The sequence below is a fragment of the Dasypus novemcinctus genome, chromosome 22 (genome assembly GCF_030445035.2).
Source record: "Dasypus novemcinctus isolate mDasNov1 chromosome 22, mDasNov1.1.hap2, whole genome shotgun sequence".
In the NCBI taxonomy this organism is placed as follows: domain Eukaryota; kingdom Metazoa; phylum Chordata; class Mammalia; order Cingulata; family Dasypodidae; genus Dasypus; species Dasypus novemcinctus.
The window spans coordinates 38660793-38687021 of NC_080694.1; the positions used below are offsets into that span (position 1 = coordinate 38660793).

General features: G+C 46.0%; 2 long non-coding RNA genes across 5 annotated transcripts in view; one reads left to right on the plus strand and one right to left on the minus strand.

Annotated features, from left to right (window-relative positions):
- LOC131275317 (uncharacterized) overlaps positions 1-14081 on the minus strand; it is a 48379-nt gene extending 34298 nt beyond the window's left edge. The window contains exons 1-3 of one of the 3 annotated variants that reach the window (XR_001118144.4): positions 13791-14081; positions 5774-5927; positions 2545-4499 (exon numbers count right to left, since the gene is read on the minus strand). This is a non-coding gene — a long non-coding RNA (uncharacterized lncRNA). Of the gene's footprint in view, positions 1-2544; positions 4500-5773; positions 5928-7490; positions 7659-13790 lie in introns of those variants that run through there. The other 2 variants (XR_011647034.1, XR_009182736.2) reach the window with 2 other exon arrangements.
- LOC105745444 (uncharacterized) lies at positions 8068-15340 on the plus strand. 2 transcript variants are annotated; one of them, XR_001118143.4, is made up of 3 exons: positions 8068-8623; positions 10575-10721; positions 11569-12547. It is a non-coding gene; the product is annotated as an uncharacterized lncRNA (long non-coding RNA). The 2 variants fall into 2 exon arrangements; XR_001118142.4 differs by lacking the exon at positions 11569-12547 and adding an exon at positions 14867-15340 and having other exon boundaries at positions 8069-8623.
- The last annotated feature ends 10889 nt before the right edge of the window (positions 15341-26229 follow it).

The following is a 26229-nucleotide window of genomic DNA, read 5'->3' on the forward strand; positions in this document are numbered from 1 at the left end:
GGTTCTAGAAAAAGAGAAAAAAAAAGAGAGAGAGAAAAGCCCTGATTTGTAGCATCTGCCAATTTTCATGGTGTAAAATACTCTTTAGCATGGAGGGCAAGTTAGTGAAATGTCTGAGTATTTAACAACCTCAGGTCATAGGAACCCAAGCCACCAGCTCTGACACATCCCCGAGAGAGCCCCCTCCCCATCAGCCCCTCCTGAGGGATGTCTTAGCCCCTCAGGGTGCCAACCACAGCCCCCGACTTACAGCAATTCCTCAATAAATACCAGTAGACCCTTTTCTTAGAAGAAATCTGAAAGAGTAAACAAAGTTCTGCATAATAGCGAATATTTGTGAAAAATAACCCATACCCAACGAGGGAAAAAAATCAGTCCATTCCATGAGAATTATACCCTACGACCCATCCTGATGCTAGACTGGTAATAAGTCTTTCTGGGGGTGGGGGCGGTTTCTAGAGGAAGGGATCTTGTCTCTTAAAGCTCCTTTGTCCTCTAGTGTGGTGAGAAAATGCTCAATTCATAGGAAGTTAAATTTTCCTAATAGATGTCTAGATGTTTTTCCTAATGGAGTCAACCAGGTCAAGAGCTACCATCTTTACAAAAGAGTTAGATAAAAGCCAGAGGTGTGCCAGATCAAGATAAGGGACCAGGACTGAATTCCACCCATTTGACAGGTAGGAGCAGCCTTCATCTGGACTGAGCTGGAAGGCAACAGCTGGTGGAGCCTTGCGACGTTCCAACACAGGTTTCAGCCACAAACTTGGGCCAGCCCCGGATAAACTGGAAATTTCAAGGCTAAGCCAGGTATGAGGCTACGTGCGCCCTCTCCCTGCCCCACACCAACAATGCAAACCACATCCCACCCCTGCCAAGGAGCAGCAAAAAATACCAAACCACCAGGCTTAGAAGAAAGAGCACAGCAAATGACTCACTAGACAATACCCCTCAGCCCTGCTAGGGAATGGCTCTGTGCTAGAGCTCCTCGTTGCCTTGGAAAATTTTTTAAATCACATGAGAAGTAAATACCTTGCACGTGTAACTCATCTGTGGATTAAAAAAAAAAAAAGAATCTGTTGTTTCATGGATTTACTCAAAAAACACGTATTATTAAGTGCCAGTAAGTGTAAAAAGTGCTGGGGATACAAAAGTAAAAGGCACAGCCAAGTCCTCCTTCAGCATTCCTCTCCCTGTAAAGGAGTCTTGATCTCTGATTGGAAGGCTGGCAGATGAGGCTGGCAGATGTCTGGGGGAGAATGACTGCAGATTACAGAGCATGGAGCCGAAGGACAGCAGAAAGAAGGAGCCCAGAGGTGAAGCCAAAATTAGACTCAACAGACAGCCTACTGGGATCAACGAAAAAGCCAGGTCGGGAAACAAAAACCAGGTAGGAGACAAAAGGGCTGAAGCCACAGCCATCAAGGTAGGGTCAAATGAAGGTTTAATATCCAGAATACATAAAGAACCCTTAAACTCAACAACAAAAAAAAACAAACTATCCAATTTAAAATATGGGAAAAGGACTTGAATAGGCATTTCTCCAAACAAGATATACAAATGGCCACTAAGCACAGGAAAAGATGCTCAATATCATTAGCCATTAGGGAAATGCAAATCAAAACCACAGTGAGATACCACTTCACACCCATTAAAATGGCTCAGATTTCTTAAAATGGACAATATCAAGTGCTAGTGAGCAGGCAGAAGTAACAAGAACCCTCATGCACCTGCGATGGGAAAGCAAAATGGTACAGCCACTGTAGAGAGCAGTTTGGCAGTTCCTCAAAATGTTAAACATAAAACTACCACATAGCCCAGCAAACCCACTTACACCAGTTTTCATAGCAGCATTAGTCACAGTATCTAAAAGGTGGAAGCAACCCAGTTGTCCATCAACTAGATGAAAGGACAAGCAAAATGTGGTCTGTGCATATGATGGAATATTACCTAGTCAGAAAACGGAATGACTTTTTGATACATACTAAAACATGGGTAAACCTTGACTACATTATGCAAAATGAAATAAGCCTGACATAAAAGGACAGATATCTCTAATTCCACTTCTACGAAATAACTAGAATATGTAATTGATGGAGACAGGAAGCTCAAACTTATGAGGCACAGCAGTGGGAGTGGGGAGTTAATGCTTAATGGTTATATTCATCGGAAAATATCGGTAATGATGGTGACGAAGGTAGCATAGAATTGTGGTTGTAATTAACACCACTGTGGTTAAAATAGGAAATGTTAAGTTGTATATATGTAACCACGATAAAAATTATAAAAAAAAAAAAAGTCAAGTGGGTTGGAGGAGGGAGTCAAAGACAGCACCTGGAAAATTCCTGAAGTGATAGAAGAGAGCCTTTTTGTGTAGGATGTCCACGTCCTTCCTCTGGGTGGGAAGGAAGTTATTAAAAATCATTATCACTGGTTCAGGAACTCTCAAGACTCCCACACGCAATATATTGACAAATCTAAAATACTATCAATCATACCAATTATTTTGTGTGCCACCAAGAAAGAAATAAACCCTAACAATCAAAGTATAATATACCATCAATATTGAATTTATTCCAGTTACAGAAATGTTAAAATAAAAAATGAAATACAGTAGTTGGATAAAGAGCTATTTGGATAAAATACTTGAAAAGAAAATGGATACAGAGAGCAAATTGCCAAAATATATTATTAAAAGAAAAACTATTCATGCAATTTAGGAGTTCACAGCTCTACTGAGTGATTCATGAATCAGGCAGCATCTCACTCACAAAGCAGAAGGAAGCTCCACCAAGGAGGTGGAAAGGGCGAGCTTGTATGGGGCAAACACAGAAGCAAGTGAGGAAAGGTTCTGATTGCCTGACATTAAGTTTCCATTTTGCATACGGGTGGGGTCTTACAGAGTGGGAAGCTGATATACATTGATTAGTGTGGTTTGACAGTCCATTCTGATAAGCCAAGCTGGTTTATCACCAGTGGTGCTTATCTGCAGTTCCGTAGGGTGTATTCCATCATTGCATTTTCTTGGAAAGCCCCTGCAGGTCAATTGCTTTTGTCTTCTGGAAAACTCCTTTCTTGGAGTGGGGTCCCTCCCAGCAACGCCCAGTGCAGGTGGCCCTTGTACTTCCCTTACCCTCATGGAATGATGGTACTTAGTTGAGATGCACTTCTCGAACATTGGGAATCGTGGAAAACCATAGGAGAAAGTCTGGTACAAGGTAGTGGCCACTGGCTTAGCTGTCACAGAGAAAGGGCAATCGAATCTACTGGAAGATCCTAATCAGCTAGTTATGAACCTTAATAAACTCGCTCTGTATTCCTCCATTCTTCTCAACATTATCTTTTCTCCCAGATCATATCTGCACATGGCAGGAATGACAGGCCACACAGAGCTCAAGAAGTATTTCTGGTTTTTCCCTGAAAGACGTTTTTTCGTTGCAATCCTCCTCAGCAGTTATAAACACTGGCCTTTTTTTTTTTTTTTTACTTTTTTTTCATTGAAGTTTATCATTCATACGTGAACATCCATAAACAAGAAGTCTATAGTAAAAGCTGTGAACTTGCAAAACAAATATACACATCATACAGGGCTCCCTTACATCACCAACACCTTGCATTGTTGTGAAACAACTGCTAAAAACTATGAAAGAGCATCATCAAAACATTATAACAAACTATAGCCAATGTCTTACAGACGGTATATTTTTCCCCCCGCAACCCAACCCTGGCCCTCCTAATGGTACACATTCCTGCATCCAATTATCTAGTCAAGGTTGGCCTACTTAGAAATTATCCAAGATGTGAACAGCAGCCAGGAAAAGACTTTGCCTTCCCTGGACCAAAGTGAAGCTGCCGTGCTCCCCTTAATCGGAGAATGTCCCACCCAGAGTCCCTGAGCAGCTCGTATCCAATCATCTCTTTTCAGAAAAGGAAACCAAGACCTAGAGAGAGAGGAGAGGTGGCTTGGCTGGATGTGTTGTTTCCCTAAATCACTGCATGTCTCTCTTCTAGAGGTTTGGCATTAGCCTGGTAGCATAGGAATTTGCCAGCCTGGTGGAGGCTGGACGTGGTGATGGGAGCAATTGCCTGACCCCAGTTCACAGACCAAGACTCAACCCGCGAATGGAGCAAATGATAGGTCTCAGCCTCAGAACCACCCCTGCTGGGCGGGCGAAAGCAGAAAACGGTCTACCATATAAACACACGCATTCCACTGACGTACTCAGGATGGAGCGCAGGGAGCAGGCAGAAGAGACTGCATTTAACAGAAAGGTGGGCAGGTGTGTCCTGACCAGCTTCCCACATCCCTTTGCTGCTCTCCTCCTCTTGTGTCATCTTATGTAGAAATCCCTATCGCCAGGGTTCTGTGACGACACTAGCAAGTAAGAACCAGTGACTCTGCATCTGCCTCTCTCCCGTGGTTCCCTTCGAAGTTACTGGGCATGAGAACGGCCACCAAACGTGGCAGTGGCTGTTGTGAAAGCAGGGCCACTGTCACCAACCTGGAAAAAAATAAAATGGTTTGAGCAATTATTTATGTGGCCTGAGATTCACTGGGTAGGGGAGCAGATGTAGCTCAGGGGTTCGAGCGGCTGCTTCCCCTGTAGGAGGTTCTGGGTTCAATCCCCAGTACCTCCTAAAAAAAAGATAGAAAAAAGAATTGCTGGGTAAAAATAAGCAGTTAACTGCATGGCATGAGGATGTTTGTGCATACCTGTGTGCAACCCGACACACACACAGAGGAATGTGCACAAACATACCCACAGGTACACTCACACACACACATGCACACCACATTTGTATGCCCACAGGGCTTTCCACGTGCTAGGCAGTCAACACACATTTGTTGACTAATGAATGATTGAATGACTGAATGTATCAGTCAGTGAAACATGTGCATCTGCTTTTAAGTCCAGGGTCTAAAATTTGAAAAGTGGAATGGCAGAAATTTCACTACGAGTGCTTAAGCGGTGATGATTTTTAAAAATTGGGAGCTGATGCAGATGGAAAACTCTTTTGAAGGAACTAGAATGCCTAGGAACAATTCGTTATCTATAAATGATTGGTCACTGAAGAAAATTAAAGACTTTCAACAATTTGGAAAATATAAAGGAAATCATCCTTTATACCTATTAGTAAATGTCTTTTTTTGCTTGATTTAGATAGATAGATGATGATAGGTAGGTAGATAGATAAGATAGATGATAGATTAGACAAGATAGGTGATAGATGATAGATTAGATAGGTGGTAGAGGATTAAATAAATTACAGATTAGAAAGATAAGGTAGATGGTAGGTAGATGATAGATTAGATAAATGGAAGAGATTGATAGAGAGAGAGATAGAGAGAGAGAAAGAGAGAGAGAGCGAGCATCCAGTGGCTATTTCCAGATGGCCACTATCCTGGTTTAAAGTGGTATCTAAAGACACTTCAGAATTACAGCCATTGAATTCTGGAAGAACTTCCCAGGAATATGATGAGAAACACTGAAAATCCCAAGATCTGATAGATCCCTCATGTCAGCTTACTCCTAATTGCCTCCAGTAAGTCCAATTAGTTGCAAATCAGATTTCCCCCCCATTTCATCTGATGAAGTAAGCCTTGGCAGAGGCATCTGCCAAAGCAAAACAGGGTCAAGAGGGAGAGAAGGACAAGACTGCAGGGAAGGGGCAGTGAGCACAGAGGCGAGCCGGCTCCCTCCGCCCCTCACCCCTGGGTGCGCATCACCTGATCGTTCCCTCTGGGCACCCTGCCCCGGGCTGCCTCTTCTCTCACCTCCTCTGCTTCTCCCTAAGATGCCAGGGTCTTTCTTCTGTAGCCCATTATTCCTCTCGTCGCAGTGATATCTTCATTGAAGAGCCACTGTTCCTGCACACGGCGTCCAATTTCACAAGTTACTTTATGAGAAGCGAATCTCTCAGGGACTAACCTAGGACAAAACATAACGTTAAATCAGGTTCCCTCTGCCTCTCTATCTTACCTCTCTGTCTTCTCTCTCTCTCTCTCTCTCTCTCCTTCTTCTTCTAAAACACACAAACACGCCTGCTCCCTAGTGCTTGTTCTTTGCTCTCCTAGCCCTGACTCTGTGTCCTTTCAGCCTCCAGGGCCCTCCAAGCATGGAACTGGGCACCGGCAGCAGGCTGGCTCTTCATGGAGCATTTTCTGCCAAAGCCTCTTCCCTAAATCTCAAGGTCACAGTAACAGATTATAAAAGAGTGGAAAAGCACTGAACAAAAAAAAAAATGGGTCATGGGGACTTTCCTCTGGGTAAGGAAGGAGAAAACAATCACAACGCTGCAACAGATCATTTGACACTCAGAGGGAAGGAAACCTGGGAGTGTGGGATCCCCCCATTTGCCAGGTGTCTGCCAACATTTGTTTTCACGTCTACCCCTGGGAGGACTTAGAAAAGCACATGATACGGAAGGCAACCAGAGTAATCGAAAATTACTTCTAAAAGGTCTTCCTTTCAAATAAGTTGTCATAAACCTGGGTTTGTTTCCCAAGAACCCAAAATTCCCAGCAGCTGCTTTTTTTTTTTTAATCCCTTGCAATTTAAGGTGGGACAAATGTTCTCCTAAGGAAACATTTCCCAGTCTTCCAAAACCAGTGAGAAATATTGCAGGCCAATTACTTTTGTCTTTCTCAAAAATATGGGCAAGCTGTTATTCTAGAGTGGCAAATAGAACTGACTCCCTAAGTATCCTGGCAGAAGAGAACACCCCACTGGAAAAAGTTGTGACCTGCCCCCCCCCCACCCCCCACGATGGCATTGGCTACCAAGGGACGAAGCAGCTGCAGCTAGAGAAAACATTTTATGGAAAGATGTAGTAACTATACTTTAAATCTTGGCTTAAGAAATAGCTCAACAACAAAAATAAAATTCCTCTATAAGAGGAACGCTTTCTTTTTATCCAAGCCCCAGTCAAAAGTTTGAAAACGTCTGGAGGTCTTAGCTTTTCCCGAGGATGTAGTAAGTGGCTTAGAGGAACATCAGGCCTGTGGCTACTCCATCAGGGGCCCTCGGATTTTTATTTGCAAGGCACAGCGCAAAAGCCTCTCCCCTGCCTTCCCTCTCCGAGTGGCTGCAGGCCTTTCAAACCAGTCCGACCAGTTCCTGGGCCTCCAGTCACCTTCTCTGAATGTCAGCACGCTGGGCCCTTCCTCCTTGAAGCTGGCCTGCAAGGACCTTCACAGACGTGCACCGAGGGGTGGCTGGCAGGCCTGGCCGGGGGTGGGGGGGGGCACCAGGCTGCCCCGAGAGGCCCCCCCACTGACCACGCAGGCTCGCTGGGACGGCCAGGTCCTGCTCAGCAGGGCTCACGGCCCCGGAAGCGAAGGTCCCAGCTGGGGTTTCTCAGCTCCGGTTTTTTCCCTGCAGGTTATCCTCTCTCTGCAACCTCAGGCGAGTCACCCAGCCGGGCTTGGGGTCTCCTCTCCCCCGCCCTCCCCCCACGCCCTGGCGGGATCGGGAAGATTACTGTTGACTTACCTAGTGATTCATGCGGGATGTTGTTTACAAAGGACTGCAGGGAATAGCCGGGCTGTGATTGCCTCCCCCTGCCCCCTCTGCTGCGGGCTTGGAACGAGCCGAGCTGTTAGGATATGGCTATACCAGGAACAAGGATTTCCTGGTCTGTCCGAACGGGATGCCGGCTCCTGCCTTGCCAAGGTGGGGAGGGGAGGGGGTGCTGTAAAACCTAACCTGTCCACGAATCCAGCATTCCCAACCACCCCACCACTTGCAAGTCTCTTAACCCAGGAGGGGAAAAAGGACAGCCCTTGTCAGGTTGAAAGCTTGGTAACGGGGCTTCCCCAAACAGCTTCTGCTGGACCAAATAAATACCCAGTTCCTTCTTTTCAAAAAAACATTTTTTTCCCTAATTTTGAAATTATTAAGATCTATAGAAAACCACAGACATAATCTAGCAAAGCCCCCAGGTCCCCACCAATTAGCTTTATTGTTTGGCCATATTTGCTTTAGATGTTTTTCTTTTGAAAAACCATGGGACAACTCAATCAAGCACCGAGCCGCTCCCTGTGGGACTCTTAAGGGCCATAAGTCCTGGAACAAGTGCAGCAGCCCGTGAGAACAGCTCAAGTTTTCAGGCAAGGACAGAGAGAGGGGAGGCTCAAGTTTTCCAGCTCAAGTTGAAAGGCTCAGTGCATGGGTATTGTTTCTTTTTCAGAATCCCTTTTGCTGCAAGTGGGCCCCTGGGGCCACTGATCTCAGTCCTGGCTCCACTGCTGCGAGGACAGCTTATCGGTCACATGAATTCCTGCCTTGGGTCACAGCCTACCTGCAAAGGCTGACTCGCCACGCGGCAAAGGAAGCCGCTTCCAGTCCTGCACCAGGGAGCACCGGTAGCTTCTCCTTCCTTCCAGAACCTCCCACCTCCACCAGCTCCCCGGGCTGAGGCTGTCCACAAGCACCTTTTGGCGCCGATTGCCCCACACTAAGCATGTCTGAGGACACAGGCTTTGGGGAAAACGGATGCATGCGCCATTCGCCCCAGAGGAGAAGGAAAGCAGCACCGACACTGTTATCCTCACCGGCCTGGGACAGTCTGCGGGACGCGCTAACTGCGTGCGGAGGCCACGCTGCAAGGAGGCGCACGCGCGGGAGTAAGTAGGGGCAGGCGGGAGCGCCGGGCGCATCGCGCGGAGCCCGGGAGCAGGCCTGGCCGTGCGTGCCCGGGGACTGCAAACCCCAGCCGAGCAGCGCCAGCCTCCGAGTCCCCGAGCCCCCGGGGGGTGAACTTTGCGCTGCAAAAATGTGGGGGCCGTTGTGCTCCTGCTTTCCCAGAGCACCCAGGTCACTGAATTTACCCAATTGTGGTGTCGAAACGCCTAGGGCTGCCCCAGGGGCCTGCCGGAGCCTCCCAAACCTCCCACAAAAGCAGTCGTGGTTTGTTTTGCAAACCGAGAAAGACGCCAGCGGACACTTCGGGTTCTGCAGGGGCTGGGCCCACGCAGGGGGTGCGGCGGGGAGCCCAGTTCCCTGCAGGGCTAACTAGCAACGACGATGCGTTTTGCAATTCCGAGGAGATCCCGAATCCCCCGGCTTAGAGGGCGGCAGGGTTCTGGGAGGGAGAGAGGCGCGGCAGCCCAGCCCCACCCCTTCCCGTCCCGGGCAGTTTGTTCTTTTTCAGGTTTGAGAAATCCAAGCCCTGTGCATCCCGGCTGCCAGCTGTTGCCTTGACTTTTTAAAAGTTTTATTCTTCCGCATTTGTATTGTGGAAACAGATACACAACATAGCCTTTCCCATTTTAATCATTTTCCAGCATACAATTCATTTTCAACGTCCAGTTAATTACATTCTCCAAGTTGTTCAGCCATCACCACCATCCATCGCCAAAAGCTTTTCATCGCCCCCAAAGAGTAACTCTTCACCCATTAGGCAATAACTCCCTGGTTCCCTACTTTCTCCCCTGGCCCTAGTAAACTGTCCTCTACTTTCTGACTCCACAGATTTGCATATTCTAGTTATTTCATTTAAGTGAGATCATACAGTATTTGCCCCTTTTCGTCTGACTGATTTCACTCAACATCATCTTGGCTTTTGAGAGGAGGAAACTGATTCTGAGGTGGTCAAACTGTGGTAGAAACTTAAGACCATTTCTCCGGCTTGCCCAGGGGAGCTCAGCGGACAGGCGTTTCCCCAGCGGTTTCTCACCTCCGAGGCAGGGGTGTATTGGGGAAAACGTCATTGCAATCACACCCAGCGCTGGCAATCCTAAGAGTTGGTAACCATGCAAAATGGAAACTTCCCTAGCCCGGCCCCAAAGCAACCCTGGATTTTGCCGGTGGCCTAGCTGCAGGCCCTGCCAGGTTGGGACACTGGTTGCTGGAAGTTTGGGAAATTCGCCATCGCGGCTGAAACGGCAATGCAGACCCTCCCCGCCCCCAGCAGAGAGTCCAAAGGTCTGAGAGGATGCTTGGCATTCCCTAGGAGCACTCTTCCAGAAACCTGCCGGCTCGGCTTCCCCCCAGGGGATTATGTGAACCGTTGCCCGAGGCCTCCCTTCAGGGTGCCTGGGGAGGCCTGGCCACTGGTCTCCGCTGAGGCAGCTTCCAGAGAGAAGGGAGTGGGGGAAGGGAGGCAAGCTACCTTCAAGAGATAACATCCAACTGAGACCTGTGAGAGACACATTTAAAAGGGATGAAGGGAGGAAGAAAGAACTGGGTTATTAAGAGCTATGTTGTCCAAGAAGAATATTATTTTTTTTTAGGAGGTACTGGGGATTGAACTCAGGATCTCGTACATGGGAAGCAGGTGCTCAACCACTGAGCTACAACTGCCCCCAATAAAAGTTGGTTTTTTTTCGTTTGTTGGTTTGGTTTTTAGAAGGTACCGGGGATTGAACCCAGGACCTCACACATGGGAAGCAGGCAATCAACCACTTAAGCTACATCGCTCCCTAGGAAGTCTTTTTTTTAAGGTCATAAGGATACCAGATCTCCTGGAAATTTTTCCATCAAGCCCCAACTCATCCCCAAATCAAATCCCATACCTTCTACATTTTGCTCAGACACCAGTGGACCTTATAAGGCGTACTCTGAATCTTCCTTTAGCTACTAAACCATACCTGGGAGTTACTGATAAGGAGCCAATCCTCTCTGTCCAGGCTGAGTATCTGTCATCAACACTGGATACTGACTGATGTCTCCCTCAGGCTGGTGATGCCATGCAGCCCCACCTTGCTACCAGCCATCACACAGGTGAGCTCTCCTCCCATGGCCTATAGGACTCTAGGGGGTCAGGGAGCATCTCTAAGAGGCTCTTGAATCCATATTCATACCAGGCACCATCCAATATGGCAGCCACCACCACATGTGGCTATTGAGCATTTGTAACTTGACCAGTCAGAATTGCAGGGTGTCGTAAGTGTAGAATACACCCTGGATTGCAATGACTTAGTATGAAAAAAGAGTGTAAATTGATCATTGTTTTAGTATTGATTACATGTTGACTCTATAATATTTTGGTCCTGTTAGGTTAAACACAATGTATTATTAAAATTACTCCCATCTCTTTCCTTGTTCCAAGTGACTACTAGAAAATGTATTATTAGGTAGGTGGTTTGCATTTTATCTGGATTGGACAGCTCTGGGCCAGCATGAATAAAAATACAACTGCTATCAGATGAGGATCTGAAAGTGTTTTGATTATGAAACAAACTCTGATATTTAAAACCTTTGGATTTGAATGTAATATTTAAAAAAATAAATAAAGACAAAAAATATAATCTTTGGAAAACCCAATTCCAACAATGATCTCTCAGGGTTTTTCCGAGCCATAGCGTTCTATAATCCCTTCTCACTCTATTCTAACACAGTAAATCAGAGCTTTAGTTCATGGGAGAAGGTAGGGGTTATTCCCCTTTCACGAGAAGGGTCTTCTGTACAAGGTAAACACTGCAAAGGTTCAAGGGCCTTCTCCCCTCCGGGGTAGGCTGACTCCTGGGGTGGGCAGAGGTGGGTCTGGGCCGCCAAGCAAGCGTGCTGCTGTCCCGTCCCTGGGAAGGGACACACCCTCATCTAAAAACTCTGCTGGTAAATTTTGCAGGATCTGAGAAAAGAATCTCCAGGGCTGGGGATTGAAAATGTGGTCTCCACAGAAACCTCAACCCTCCTGACACCTTCTGATGGCAAAGAGACGGACGCTTGTTCAAAGGGAGGGTCCGGGGGACAGAGGAATCTCTTTGCTCTTGGCGGGGGGTGGATGCTACAAGTTTGTTCCACTGAAATAAATGCATTCCTTGATTCTGAACGCCACCCCACCCACAGAGGCTGCTATTAACAGATTCCTGGGAGTCTTAAATTGTATGTCGTAGAAGAAGACTACAGACATACACTTTCTATCATTGGACAGTAATAAGAAAAGGATGGATTCCAAAATACTGTCTGTTTTTCACAAATTTCCCTGTTTTCCCCAACGAAACGGCATTGCTCGTCCAGATTTCCTTTCCTTCCTTTTATCTTACAAAAAAATCTCACAGAGATGGCCCACCCATCAGGGAAGAGTTCAGCTTTGCAGATGCAGAAGGCATACAAATGCTATGGTCCATGAAGAAAGGAAAGAAGGAAGGAAAAAAGGAAGGGAGGGAGGAAGGCATGAAGGAAATAAATTTTGTGGAAAAAGCAAGAACTATGGTGGATCTGCCATTTATTTTTTTCTAAGGGGGATGAGCCTAAAGCAAGCCAGCCTTGGGCACGATTAGTAAGGTTTTAAAGGAAAATGATGACAATATTTTAATGCCAATAAAATGGAGACCAGGCAAGAACTTGGGAACAAATTAAAAATCAGTACCTGGTCCCCTATTACAAAAGATAATGTAAAGAAAAATGCTAGGTAGGAGATATTGGAATGTACTGGGGAGAAATGTAGTGTACACATAAAGCTTTATAGTTGGTGTGTAAAATGTATGTATTCTATAGCTTGTAGAAAATTTCTTGGCTGTTTAAATTCATATAAATACAGGAGGATTAGTTATCTTGGTAACAATGCAACTCATATCTTGATATTCTTTTACACCCAAAATTTTAAACCCACAATATCCCAGTAATATAGTCATCTAATTTCTCTTAGGTCAATTTCCTCATCTGAAGAATCAAAGATATAATTTGCCCTATATGATTTTGGGGGTGGTTTTAAGGCTCTAGTGAAATGATGGATGTGCGAGCACTTTAAAACTTAACAGTGCCATAAAAATGATTATTATAAGAGTAGATTTAGTTCATCACACTAGACCTCTTATCAAAGCTACTGAAAAAAAAACATTGATTTCCACAGAAAGAAATGAGAGCATGGACTGTAGTGTTAAAGAAATAAAATACAGGGTTTTGCACCCACTGACCCAAGTAGGATCCACTAGTGTGCTCGGAGGGAAGCTGTGGTGTGAAATGAATCATAATGGCTTATATTTAACGCACAAAAACACTTCCTTAAAGCAAGCTGGATGCGGGGAGGAGATAGTTAACCAAAGAAAACCGAAAATAATACTGTAACCTGTGCTATTATGTGCAGAAAGCTTCCTGCAAGCAGCAGCCAAGTTCCTGGAGAGGAAAAAAAGTAGGTGTGTCTGTGTTTAACTTCAAAATCATAAAGCATTTAAGCACCGTGTCCCTTTCTCCATCCTTCCGTCCAAAAAAGGAGAAAGCACCCAGGCCAAGAGCCCCCCGACCCTTCGGGCTTCCACTCCCCGTTTCGGCCTGGATACTTGACCCGAGGGGCCGCAGCCCCCAGCCCCCAGCCCTGCCGCGCGCCCGAGGCGCAGGGTGGTCGGTTTCCAGGTTGGGGCTGGCACCTTGTGGTCTAGAGCCCCCGGGGCCCTGTTTAGATTTCGTTTCCCCGCAGCGCAGCGTGGCGTTAACCCCTCGGCGTCCAAGGCAGGCCCCTGCACGTTTCTCTCCCACATCCTGTTTCCTCCCTGGGTTGGTGGAAGTCAAGGGGGGAAGGAGAAGAGAGGAGAGGAGAGCAGCCGCCCCGAGGCCCACCTCGCGGGCGCGTCCCGTTCCTCCCGGATGCCCTGCGCCCCGGGCGCGCCGCGTGCCCCGGCTCGGGGCTGGGGCTTGTTTACACCGCGCCTTATTTGCGCTCTGCAGTTGCTATAGCAACCACCAGGGGTCAGTTTATAGAAGGAGAGGAAGTTCACTTTGGGGGAGTTGAGTTTTCCAGCTCCTGGCAGCTCAGCTGAAAACAAAAGACTTAAAGACACCCAGGGAGGAAACACATGGAAGTTTCCCATCATTGGGAAACCATCGCTGGGGGCACGAAAACGCACTCACCGATGCCACGTTCCTTCCCGGCGGAAAGAGCTGCTCTAGAAAAGTGGATCGGAGGTGGACTGTTTGATCCCTGCGTCTTGCAGATCCCCGCTCTCTCACCCAGCTCCCACCCCCTTGCCTTGTCTTAAAGAGACTGTAGACTTTCTCCAGCAGTTAAGGGCAGCTACCAAATTTCATGTCAGGCGATAGCTATCGTTAATATAGTTAATGAACTTAGAATCAGAAAGATCTTTAGGAGCTGTTCCTACTCCCATCTTCTCACGGGGAGGGAGGCAAGACACCATTGGAACAGAATCCTAGCTCAAGGTCCAAACCAAACAAAATTGGGCCACCTGTCCCTACACCAGGCATGCTGGGAAACTCCCAGGAGCCTATTGTGTAAAGATTTCCGGCACGCACCTAACTGATTTTGCAAATGAAAAATGCAGAATGGCCAATTACAATTGAATTTCAGATAAATAATGAATACATTTTTGTTTGTCCCACGCAATATTTGGGACAGATTTATATAACGATCGAATCCAACCCTAGCCTAACCTCTCACTCACTACCACCTCCTTCAAACAGAAGTACAACTGATGAGCTGTCCTGGAAAAGCAAAGAAAGTGTCAGATTATTATTTAGGATTATCTGATCCTTGGACTGTCCTGCTGATCGTGAAAAACTGAGAAGATACCTGGCTAAGGGGGGTGATTTACATATATGCAAATAGCAAGTCGGAGGCAATAGGCAGGCTGAGGGTGAGTTTAGTGATTTTTCCTTAAATCCGAAAGACAGTGTAAAAACTTGAAGTTAAAGAGCAAATAATTCAGTACTAATTCTTGTGAGGTATCTATTTCTACTTTTCTATTAATAGTAAGAATCAGCTTTCTAAAGGATAATGATTATTTCCTTGATCAAAAAATATTTTAATGTGCTTTTTTTCAGGAATAAATTACTTCTGTTTCCGAGAATAAATTTAACCCAGTTTTTCTTAAAAAACAAAACACTTTTTATTGTAGTACCATATATATAACTCAAAATTTCCCTTTTTTAAACTACTTATTTTCTGTCTCTATGAAATTTGTTTCTTCTAGGTATTTCGTATAAGTGAGATCATACAGTATTTGTCTTCTTGAGTCTGGCATATTCCACTCAACATGATGTCGAAGATTCATCCATGTTGTAGCACGCATCAGAACTTCATTCCTTTTTACAGCTGAATAATATTCCAATGTGTATCCATACATTTTGTTTATCCATTCATCTGTTAATGGACACTTGGGTTGCTTCCACCTTTTGGCTATTGTGAAGAAGTCTGCTAAAAACATTGTTGCATAGTATCTGTTGAGTCCCTGCTTTCAGTTCTTTGCAGTATATACCTAGGAGTGGAATTGCCAGATCATTCGGTAATTCTACGTTCAGCTTTCTGAGGAAACACCATATTGATTTCCTTAGTGGATACATCATTTTATAATTCCACCAGCAAGGTATAAGGGTTCCTATTCTCCACATCCTTGTCAATACTTACTTTCTGTTTTTTTAGTAAAAGTCATCCTAATGGGTGTGAATGGTGTCTCATTGTGATTTTTATTAAATCAGCTTTAAGGGTTACATCAGATTGCAAAAGTTGCAGTGAAGAACAAAGCCCACTATCGCGAGTAAATGCCTACCTCAGTTTGGTTTTTTGTGTTTGTGGTGCTCCTACACACACAGACACACAGACAAAACAAGTGTATTCATCAGCATGCTGCACGCTAAGAAGATTTTGCTGCTTTGGCACCAAGGGTAGGCTAATTTCCTGAAAGTTATGTTGAGTTTTGTAAAATTTGTGCAAAGCCCAGACCACCAGCTGTAATGCAGTATCCTGTGGTAGCTTTAGATCTGTTTTGACCCTAAATCCATGATCCCAGAACTTAAGGCAAGTAAGTCAAGAAGCATCAACTTACATAAAAGTAAAGCAAATAGTAGCAATAATACGTTCCAGGAGGCCCCTGCCAACTCAAACTGCTGGAGTTCCCATAGCTCTAATCCAAAACAGGTAATTAAAGGAAAACTGTCGAGATAAAAATCATGTACAATAAAAATGTCCTCACCTGTTACTAACTCTAAGGATCTCAATACGATTTTCACCAAGAAAAAACGAAAGCGTTATTTTAAAAAACTGATACTTCCAGGCTGGAGCCGTGAATTCTATTTTGTGTCTTCTGCTTCTCAGGTGACTCGGTGAAAGTCGATGAACAGCTCTGTGACTTAGTTTCCCCAAGGGCAAAATGCAAATACTGAATCATTATCGTAGGTGTTCCTTATCTAACTGAAGGGGTATTGTGAGCATATCTATAAATCACTCTGAGCTATTCAGACAAAAAGCAGGAAGTATGAAATGGGATTATTTATGCTATTCACTTTTTAAACAAACACCTCGATTCAGGAGTTGGAATCAACTGAGTTTCGTTTTGGTTTACAGCACTGCAAAAGAACTTAATTTTGAAATCCTATTTTCATTTGTTTTTAAAAACCAATTGTTCTCTTCCTTTTTTTAATCATTTGTTAATAAACCCTACATCTGAAGCTCAAGCTGCCAGACAGTGTCTCTTTAACACCATTCAACAGCTGTTAAAGGGGATAATCACCTGTTTATCCTCCTGTCACTAATTCAAATGCTAATTGCACTCCAGACTGGCTTAGTCTCCCACTCCCGCAGACCAGGTGCTCAGCGCTCTGAAAGGATGCTGCAGAAACCGGGGACCTCCATCTCATCCTCGTATACAGAAGCCCTGATGAGATAGGGCAACACACACACACACTCAAGAACGAAGGACCATGTTGTTTATATCTGAAAAATTAGAAATGACCTAAATGTCAAATTACAGTGAAATGGTGAAAGGAACCAAAGTAAAGTATGGAATGTAGTATCATGCAGTCATTGAAAGAATGCTTATGAAGATGGTTAAATTACATGTGGAAAAAAATTACCTGCTTTGTTAAGTGAAAAAAGTAGTATGCAGAACTATAGTATGATTTCAAGTATGGGGGAGCATTTTGCACAGAAAAAGACCTTGACTATATAGTGGTAGAACAAAAATCAATCGATATCCGGAGTCCTGACTAGGGCAAGGACAATTGTAGTTGCTGGCCATGCATAAATAAGGCTCTGCTTTCACTCTACACGCTGAAGGAGAGAGGTAAAGTACAAAGAGGTATTCATAGAGCAATCATCCTAAGAAGATGATTTACAAAGGCTTATGTGACAAAGTGACCAGTCTGTTTAAATATGGGTGGTGAGGTTGAAACCCTCAGATGAAACCTAAATGATGAGAAGCTCCGTCCCCACGACCAGCTTAAATCCCAAGATGGGTGTGGGCTTGGCATGGCTAGGGAAAAGGCAGCAGGTCAGAGTGAGTGAGCAAGAGAGAGGGTGCTAGAAGACGAGTTTGAGAGATGCGCAGAAGCCAGATCATGTTGAAGGAGTCAGATCATGATGTAAAAGTGGGAGTAAAGAAATGGATAGAGAGACCTGCAGAGGCTTGAGGCAGATATATGGTAGCCTGGACTACTGTGGAAACCATCGAGATGGAAAGAGGTTGATGCATATGGGGATTCTTTTGAAGGTCGAGCTGGAATGAATTGTTGATGAACCAGATTGGGGGTGGGGATGGGAAGAAAGCAGATGCTGATCAAAAACAGAAGAATCTCCACATGATAGCCAGGCCCTGAGCCTCAACAGACTTCAGCTCCTACACTCTGGTTTATTGGACTTACCCCACTCAGCTAACATGGAGGTGAAGAAGGTCAACCACCACACCAGGGAGCCTAGAGTGCCTACAACTGAAAGCAGGAGAATTGCATCCAGCATTCATGTGGAATCTAAGCCCCCTCTTGATATAGATGGGGAGTGGACACAACCATTCCAGGGTCCACAGGATGGAGGAATAGACTATGGATTAGAGTGGACTTACTGATACTCTATTCATAAACTATTGTGATTAGTAATCGAAGAAAATGTGGCATTGGTGTGGAGAAAGTGGCCATGGTGGCTGCTGGGGGTGGGGAGTGGGAGGAAGAGATGAGATGTAGAGGCCTTTTTGGAACTTGGAGTTGTCTTGGGTGATGCTGCAGGGACAGTTACCAGACATTCTATGTCTGGCCCACTGGGTGGAACATGGAAGAATGTGGGCTATGATGCGGACCATTGACCATGAGGTGCAGCGGTGCTCAGAGATGTATTCACCAAATGCAATGAATGTCTTATGATGATGGAGGAGATTGTTGCTATGGGGGGAGGAGTGGGGTGAGGGGGGTGGAGGGTATATGGGGACCTCATATTTTTTTAATGTAATATAAAAAAAAGACAAAAAAAATTGTGTTGTGATTGTGAAGTTCAGCTTATGCTCTTCAAAAGCAGCAAATATTACTACATTTGGGTGAGAGGAGCAGCTTCTCTTGTCTCTTTTCCTTGCTGGTCTATTGAAGTGAAACAGAATTGTAAAATATGTATCTTTTTTCTGTTTTTTCCCCCCTATCTTTTGTCTTCATTAGACCAGTGGGGAGAATTTTTAAAAATTATAAATGGATGCACCTCTGACACTTAAATATTTTACTGCCTGGAACATATTTGACCAATGTGTATGTCTATTGGTTAATTTGTTACATTCTGCTCCTTTTGGAGTTGAAAGCATGTTTAGTTTCTTTAACATATACACTGATATTTTTATGACCAATATATATTTTTCAATATATGTATGGAAAACTTAAAAAAAAAAAAAAAGAGAAGAATCTCACACAACTCCTAGATTTTTTACCTCAACAATTGAATAAGCTGTCATACCTCTCAGTGAGCTGAGAAAGACTAGTGGAGGATTAGGCTTGTGGCAGAAAATCAAGAGCTATATTCTAGCCGTTTTAAGTTGGCAATATCTATTCGATATCCCAATGGAAATGTCAAGTAGCTCCAGGGTCAGGATCTCACGGAAGTACACAGGGCTGGAGATATCAGTTTGGGAGTTATTTGCACTTTGATGGTCTTTAAAGTAATGGGACCAGATTGGATAATCTAGAGAGATTATGTAGAGAGGAAAGACACCCAAAGACCGAGAGCTAAAGATCGGGCTGAAAAGAAGTGAGAAAAGGAAATGACCAGTGAGTTCGGAGGAAAGTGGACAGTACGGCATATCAAAAACCAAGAGAAAAAAGTTGTTTAAAGAAAGAGGGAGGGAAGCGAACTTGGCCCAGTGGTTAGGGCATCCGTCTACCACATGGGAGGTCCGCGGTTCAAACCCCGGGCCTCCTTGACCCGTGTGGCGCTGGCCCATGCGCAGTGCTGATGCGTGCAAGGAGTGCCCTGCCATGCAGGGGTGTCCCCCGCATAGGAGAGCCCCACGCGCAAGGAGTGCACCCTGTAAGGAGAGCCGCCCAGCACAAAAGAAAGTGCAGCCTGCCTAAGAATGACACCGCCACACGGAGAGCTGACACAACGAGATGACGTAACAAAAAGAAACACAGATTCCTGTGCCACTGACGACAACAGAAGCAGATGAAGAAGACGCAGCAAATAGACACAGAGAACAGACAACCGGGGCGGGAAGGGGAAATAAATAAATAAATTTTTTTTTTAAAAAAAGAAGGAATTATCAACTGTAAAGTTATGTTGCTGAAAGTTCGAGAATTTAGTCAAGAGAAGTAACCTCTGGTTTTGGCAACAAGGTGACCCTTACAAGATGGAGTTCAGTAGAGAGGAGAGATTGGCATCTTGGTTGCATGCATGGAGGGAGGATGGGATGTGAGATAGTGGCTCAGCAACCCAGGCAACATTTTGTGTTCTTTTGGAAGGGAAGTGGAGAGAGGGGGCAGAGTTGGGGTTGTATTAGCCGGGTCAAGGGAGGAGGTTTTTTGGGGAACAATTTTAGAGCATGTTTGAATACTGATAAGAATAATCTTGTAGAAAAGGATAAAAGAGATGGTGGAGGAAATTACAAGATAATAAAGAAAAGATACTGAAAAACCTGTGGGATGGGATCTAGAGAAGTTTGACCTTTGATCAGAGTAAGAAAACTTCATCCCTTATAACAGGAGAGGAGACAAGAAAGAATTGATACAGATGCTGGCTAGGGTAACAGGAGATTTGGAGGGGTCAGTGTAGGGGGGTTACTTTTGGATTGTTTCTGTTTGCTTGATGCTTCATGAGACAGGGTGGTCACCTCTGCCCTTGTAGCTCAAAAGCAGTCATAGACAATGCGGGAACAAATGAGCATGGCTGTGTTCCAGTAAAACTTTATTTATAGGCACTAAAATTTAAATTTAATGTAATTTTTACGTGTCATGAAATGTGATTCTTCTGATTCTTTTTGCAACCATTTAAAAATGGAAAAACTGTTCTTAGCTCACAAACCATGCAAAAAGAGGCGGGGCTGGGGGTCAGATTTGGCCCACAGACTATAGTTTGCCTGCCCATCCGTACCTTAGAAGAACGTGTGCAGTTCTCCCCTGTGACTGGCTCGGAAAGCAGCGAAGTCCCCTGCCAGGGTATGTTCTTCCAGGCAGCTTGAGGTGGTCTCGCTCCAGGGGTGAGTGGTCCCTAAGCAGTGGGAGGAACGGTTGGGCCTCCTCTTATCTCCTGCTAGCAGAGGTGGGTTTCTTCTTCTTTCAACCCGTATTTTCCAACTTTTCTTTAAAAACCATGCAGTAATTCTAGCATTTCAAAATCCTGTGTGGGGAAGTGGATGTGGCTCAAGCAGTTGGGTGCCCACCTACCACACGGGAAGTCCCAGGTTCAGTTCCTGGTGCTTCCTAAAGAAGATGAGCGAGACAGCTAGCTGATGCAACAGGCTGACACAGAAGATGATACAACCAGATGATACAACAAGAAGATGCAATGAGGAGACACAACAAGGAGAACAACAATCAGGGAGCAAGTGTGGCTCAAGCAATTGGGCACCTCCCTCCCAACATGGGAGGCCCCGAGTTCGGTTCCCAGTGCCTCCTAAAAAAGAGATTGAGCAGACACAGAGAGCACACAATGAGCAGAAAGTGAGTTCAAACAATGAAAAGGGGAGAAAAATAAATAAAATAAATATTTTTTAAAAAGTCCTATGTAGGGGAGCAGGTGTAACTCAGTAGTTTGAGCACCTGCTTCCCATTTATGAGGTCCCTGGTTCAATCTCTGGCACCTCAAAAAAAAATTTTAAAAATAAAAAATTCCTTGTGTGTCTTGCAACAGAGAAAAACAATCCCATTTTAAAATAGAATTGCATTTGTACATTTTTCAGGCATATTTCCATGTTTTACTTTCTTTCCTAGCCATAAAAGATCCATAAGAGGAAACAAAATATTTAAAAGCTATCTTAATAATTAGAATGGGACTTTATTTGTATTATCTGCTTTAAAATGAACACATCTACTTCTTTCTAGGAGTTGGAGATCTGCCTACAAAGAGTGTATTTGCCATTCGGCTGTCCCTTGCTTGCCGACCTATAGCTGTGGCTTTGCAAAGTTTGTGGCATCTTGACTGATTCAGGCATTAAGACCTAGAAGAGGAGCAGGTGTAGCTCAGTGGTTGAGCACCTGCTTCACATATACAAGATCCCAGGTGAGTCATAAATAAATACATACATACATATGTGCATACATAAATAAGGTCCGAGAAGAATTTATGCTTCTGTATGGGGCGGTTTGAAGTAGTGCAAAAAGCACAAGCTTTGCAAAAGACTGACTAGAGTGTCGATCCTGGCCACTCCGCTTACTAGTTGTACCATTTCAGCAAGCGACTTTTCAGAACCTTGGTCTAATCCCCACAGCAAGGACAGTATAGTACTTAACGCTGGGGGGTTGAACGAGATAGTATATGATGGCTGGGATTTGGTAAATTCTCACTAGATTTAGGACTTCTTCCCTTATTTCTAAAGCTGAAAATAATCTCGATTCTAATATCCTCTGTACAATGAGGGGAAAGGGACAAAGCAGAGTGCTTGGCACATGCACATGGTCAACGTCCAATAAATGTTTGGGGGTTGATGAGTTAATTAACTTGTTATTAATTAATATAACCAAGGACCTTCCATAAAAGAAAAGCAAAATCACAATGCCTTACTTCTGCAGAGGTTTCATAGTCTCCCACAATGAATGAGTCGTATCCAGAATGCCACACATTGCACGAAGACAAGGGGAACCAATGGGGAAGGATATTTCTCTCTTCAGTTCCAATTTGCTCTTTCCTCCAACTTGCTTTCTCTTTTTTTTTTAAATTTAGTTCTCTCCCCTTCCGGCCCCTCCCCTGACCCCAGTTGTCTGTTCTTTGTGTCCATTCACTGTGTGTTCTTCTGTGCCCACTTCTCTTTTTGTCAGAGGCACCAGGAATCTGTGTCTCTTTTTGTTGTGTCATCTTGCTGCGTCAGCTCTCCGTGTGTGCAGCGCCACTCCTGGGCAGGCTGCACTCTCTTTCGCACTGGGCGGCTCTCCTTACGGGTGCACTCCTTGCACGTTGGGCTCCCCTACGCAGGGGACACCCCTGTGTGGCAGGGCACTCCCCTGTGTGGCAGGGCACTCCTTGCGCGCATCAGCCCTGCGCATGGGCCAGCTCCACACGGGTCAAGGAGGCCCGGGTTTGAACCGTGGACCTCCCATGTGGTAGGCGGACGCTCTGTCCCTTGAGCCAAGTCCGCTTTCCTCCAACTCGCTTTCAACGAGCACTCTTGTCTTGTCTCTAAGAGGGCAGCCCTGCAGACCATCAGCTTCCCACCACCACCTGCTGGGCACTGGAGGGCTGGATTAGGCAGCAAGTTCTAAAGCTTACCAGGCAGAGCCTCTCTCAAAATGTTGAAGTAAGAGGCCCAGGCACAAATGGCAGGACATGATGAAATCTACAGCACACAGAGGTGAGCTTAGGACCTCAAGGTTGGAAGCACCACTGAGAAGTAAACAAAGGAAGCCAGTGGAAAGAGGAGGGGGAGCAGAGTGTGAGAAAGAGCAAAGATGAGAGGCAATGCAGCTTCCGAGAGAAGCGAGAGAAGGGGCAGCTGCCCCAGTGACTAAGTCGGCCCTGGTATTTATTGCTCTAGATTCCCTAAGCATCCACGGCTGCTGAATGTCCTCCCCTCTGGCCAGTGACCCTAACCTTGACACTGTCAGCTGGGTCAACAGTATACCGTGAAATGAAATATGCTCTGCAACATCGCCTGGCCAGTATGAAGGCGGCATTATTATGCAACAAGATGGCGGAGTCCAGCTGGAGTTGACCTTTCAAATACTAATTTCCAATTCATTCATACTGTCTCCTTATCAGTCAAAAGCCGGAACCCCCATGTCCTCAAGAACACGCAGCAGTCTCTAAGCTGGCTGTACTCTGCACCCTCAGAGCGAAAGAGCAGTGTCGTTATTTGATCTTGGTGACAGTCTAGAGCAACCGAACCCTGGATCATGTGTTCTCGTCATCCTACTTTCATGACTCATTCTCTCAGTGTGCAATTCATATCTCACATCAGCTACGCTTTTGAAAACACAGAAGTATGCGTTCAGAGAAGTAAAGCACCACGGGCCAGAAACAAAATCACTTTCTTTGATACTTCAGCAAAGAAGAGACCAGTTACATATATTTTGTGTTGTTTTTTTTTTTTATTAGAGAAGGTGCAGGTTTACAGAAATGTCACGTGAAAAATACAGCATTTTCCTATGCCCCTTATTATTTGTTTGTTTTTTTTTTCATATTTATTCATTTTTTAAAAAAATATTACATTCAAAAAATATGAGGTCCCCATTCACCCACACCGCCCCCACCCCACCACTCCCCCCACAGTAACACTCTCCCCCGTCATCATGACACATCCGTTGCATCTGGCGAGTACATCTCTGGGCACCACTGCACCCCATGGCCAATGGTCCACACCATAGCCCACACTCTCCCACGTTCCATCCAGTGGGCCATGGCAGGACATACAATGTCCTATGTCCTTTATTGTTGACACTTGCGTGGCACCTGTGTTACAACTGATGAAATAATATTAATTACTACTAACTACAGTCCATGGCTTACAAGGAAATAAAACTGAGAACAAAACTGAAGGACTCAATTACATTAAACCCATCTGTCAAAAGCATCATAAATTAATAAAGTGCAAATGAAAAATGAGGGGGTCATATATGCTTTGAATATAAACTTAAATCTATCTAGTCTAAAGCAAGAAATAAACCTGGGCAGATTCTCTGTGAAGTCCTACGTTTGCCTGGAAAAAGTTAACAGCAGTACTTAACCTGAGGGTTGGAAACCCTGGAAAACGCATCCTGCAAAACGGTGGCTCCCTGCCTACATAGGCCCTGATGACAGGGCTTTTTTTTTTTTTTTTAAGTTTACTTTTAAAGAACGAAACTCAGATAAGGAGAGATGATTTGGGAAAGGAACAGGACCTGCCGTTTGCGTCTCTAGGCGTGGAACGCCAGCCAAGGAAAACCACGGCAGGGTTTCAATCTCCCCAGGTCGGTTCATTTTGTTCCCTGACCTCAATATTCTCCTTCCTCAAGCCCTTCTCCTCTCCCCTTCCGCGCAGGGACGGGGCGATCACATCTCGGCCCCAGGGTCCGCGGTGGTTGTCCTTGGCAGGGCTAGCACAGCGCTTCCTCGTGCGCCACCGGCTCGTTGCGCAACCGGCAGGTGCAAGGAAAGGCGTTCTGTTGGAGCAGCCTGCGGGAGACGCCCCGGCCCGCGAGCTGCAGCTTGCGCTCACACGGCGCTTTCCGCAGAGTGGGTGGGGGCAGCCGCCCTGGCGCAGCCCGCCGCCTGGCCCTGGACTCCCAGGTGGCACCCTGGGCCCAGGACCAGGTGTGTCAGCCCGGAGGGAGAAAACACCACCCCCGGCAGATAGGGGGGCTGCGCGTCCGCTCCCGAGCACGGGGACACGTTCCCCGGGCACAGCCTGACTCTGCAGGGCATGTTCAAGGCATCGAGGGCACAGCCCGGCGGTGGAGGGGTCCCTGGCGGGGGGCGGGTTCCTGCACCACAGCGCACACGCGCGCACCCACGTGCACACACGCGCACACACGCGCACACACGGCTGAGACCCACCGGCCCTGGGGAACCCACGCCCACCTGGGGAGCTGCCCCTGTCTGTCTCTTCTCTGTGTGAGGAAGGCGTCTTTCCATCAGAGCCCGCGGGGGTCGGACGGGCGCTGTCAACCCACGTGCTGGGTCCGGAGTCGTTGACTTCCCTTTGTTGTCTCTCCTTCAGACCCACAGCTTGGTTTGAGAACGGAAAGGGTCAGGGGTTTTACGGTACTTCTAAAAATAAAATTTGAAATTCCATTTGGAAGTCATATATATAGTTTTGCTTTTAAAGATTTATTATTTGTTTCTCTCCCCTTCCCGCCCCCCGCTCCCCTCATTGTCTTCTCTCTGTGTCCATTCTCTGGGTGTGTTCGCCTGTGCCCGCTTGTATTCTTGTATTCAGCGGCACCCGGAATCTGTGCTTCTTTTTGTTGCGTCATCTTGTGTCAGCTGTGTGTGCGGCACCATTCCTGGGCAGGCTGCACTTTTTTCGCACGGGGTGGCTCTCCTTACGGGGCGCACTCCTTGCACATGGGGCACTCCTAAGCAGGGGACGCCCCTGCGTGGCACAGCACTCTGCGCGCATCAGCACTGTGCGTGGGCCAGCTCATCACACGGGTCAGGAGGCCCTGGGTTTGAACCGCGGACCTCCCATGTGGTAGGTGGAATCCGTTGAGCCAAATCTGCATTCTGGAAGTCATATATATTTTTATTTTGCTCTTGGCGACAGCTGGAAACGTATAGGCCTCTAGATTATGTAACAGCTCTTAATGTATTCCTCTTTTGTCATCCAAATGTCCCTCAGGGTTTACAGCCTTCTGGAGTTTCCCTTTCTTTAATCATCAAATGAATACACATAAGTCGCCATCTCAAATAGGAGCACGTGGACCGGCACCTGCCAAATGCGTGAGGGGTTGTTTGCATTACACCTTCTTTCAGCACCCGTTACAGTGAGGTGCTGGGGGCTGGGGAAGAGTGCCAGTACCCCCGGCTCCTGCTGGCTTCTGCCCGTTGTCCGCCATGATCCCACGTGGACACAGCATCACCCCCTCCACTGCATCCCCAAAACGATGTAACGCTGTGTAGGACAGTAGTTTTCCTGAAGGTTTGGTGCTACCGGTGCATGACATTCCAGGAAGGAGCCCCAAACCGCAAATCAGACCTCTTGCCTGGAGGTCACTGTCACGGCCCTGGCACCAGGTCTGGGCTTCTTACCAGGTTGCAGGGGTCCCCACCTCTCTCGTGGACAATTCTCTTCTACCCTTTCTCCCTGGAGGCCGCAGTGCCTTATCTCTAGGACTTCCCAGGGCGGAAACTCAGAATTCTTGCTATTTTTATTGTGCAAAGCAATTTACCTTACTAGGTTTCAATATTTCCCATTATGGTTTTTTTGGAAGATTTATTTTTTTGTTAATTTCTGCCCTCCCATCG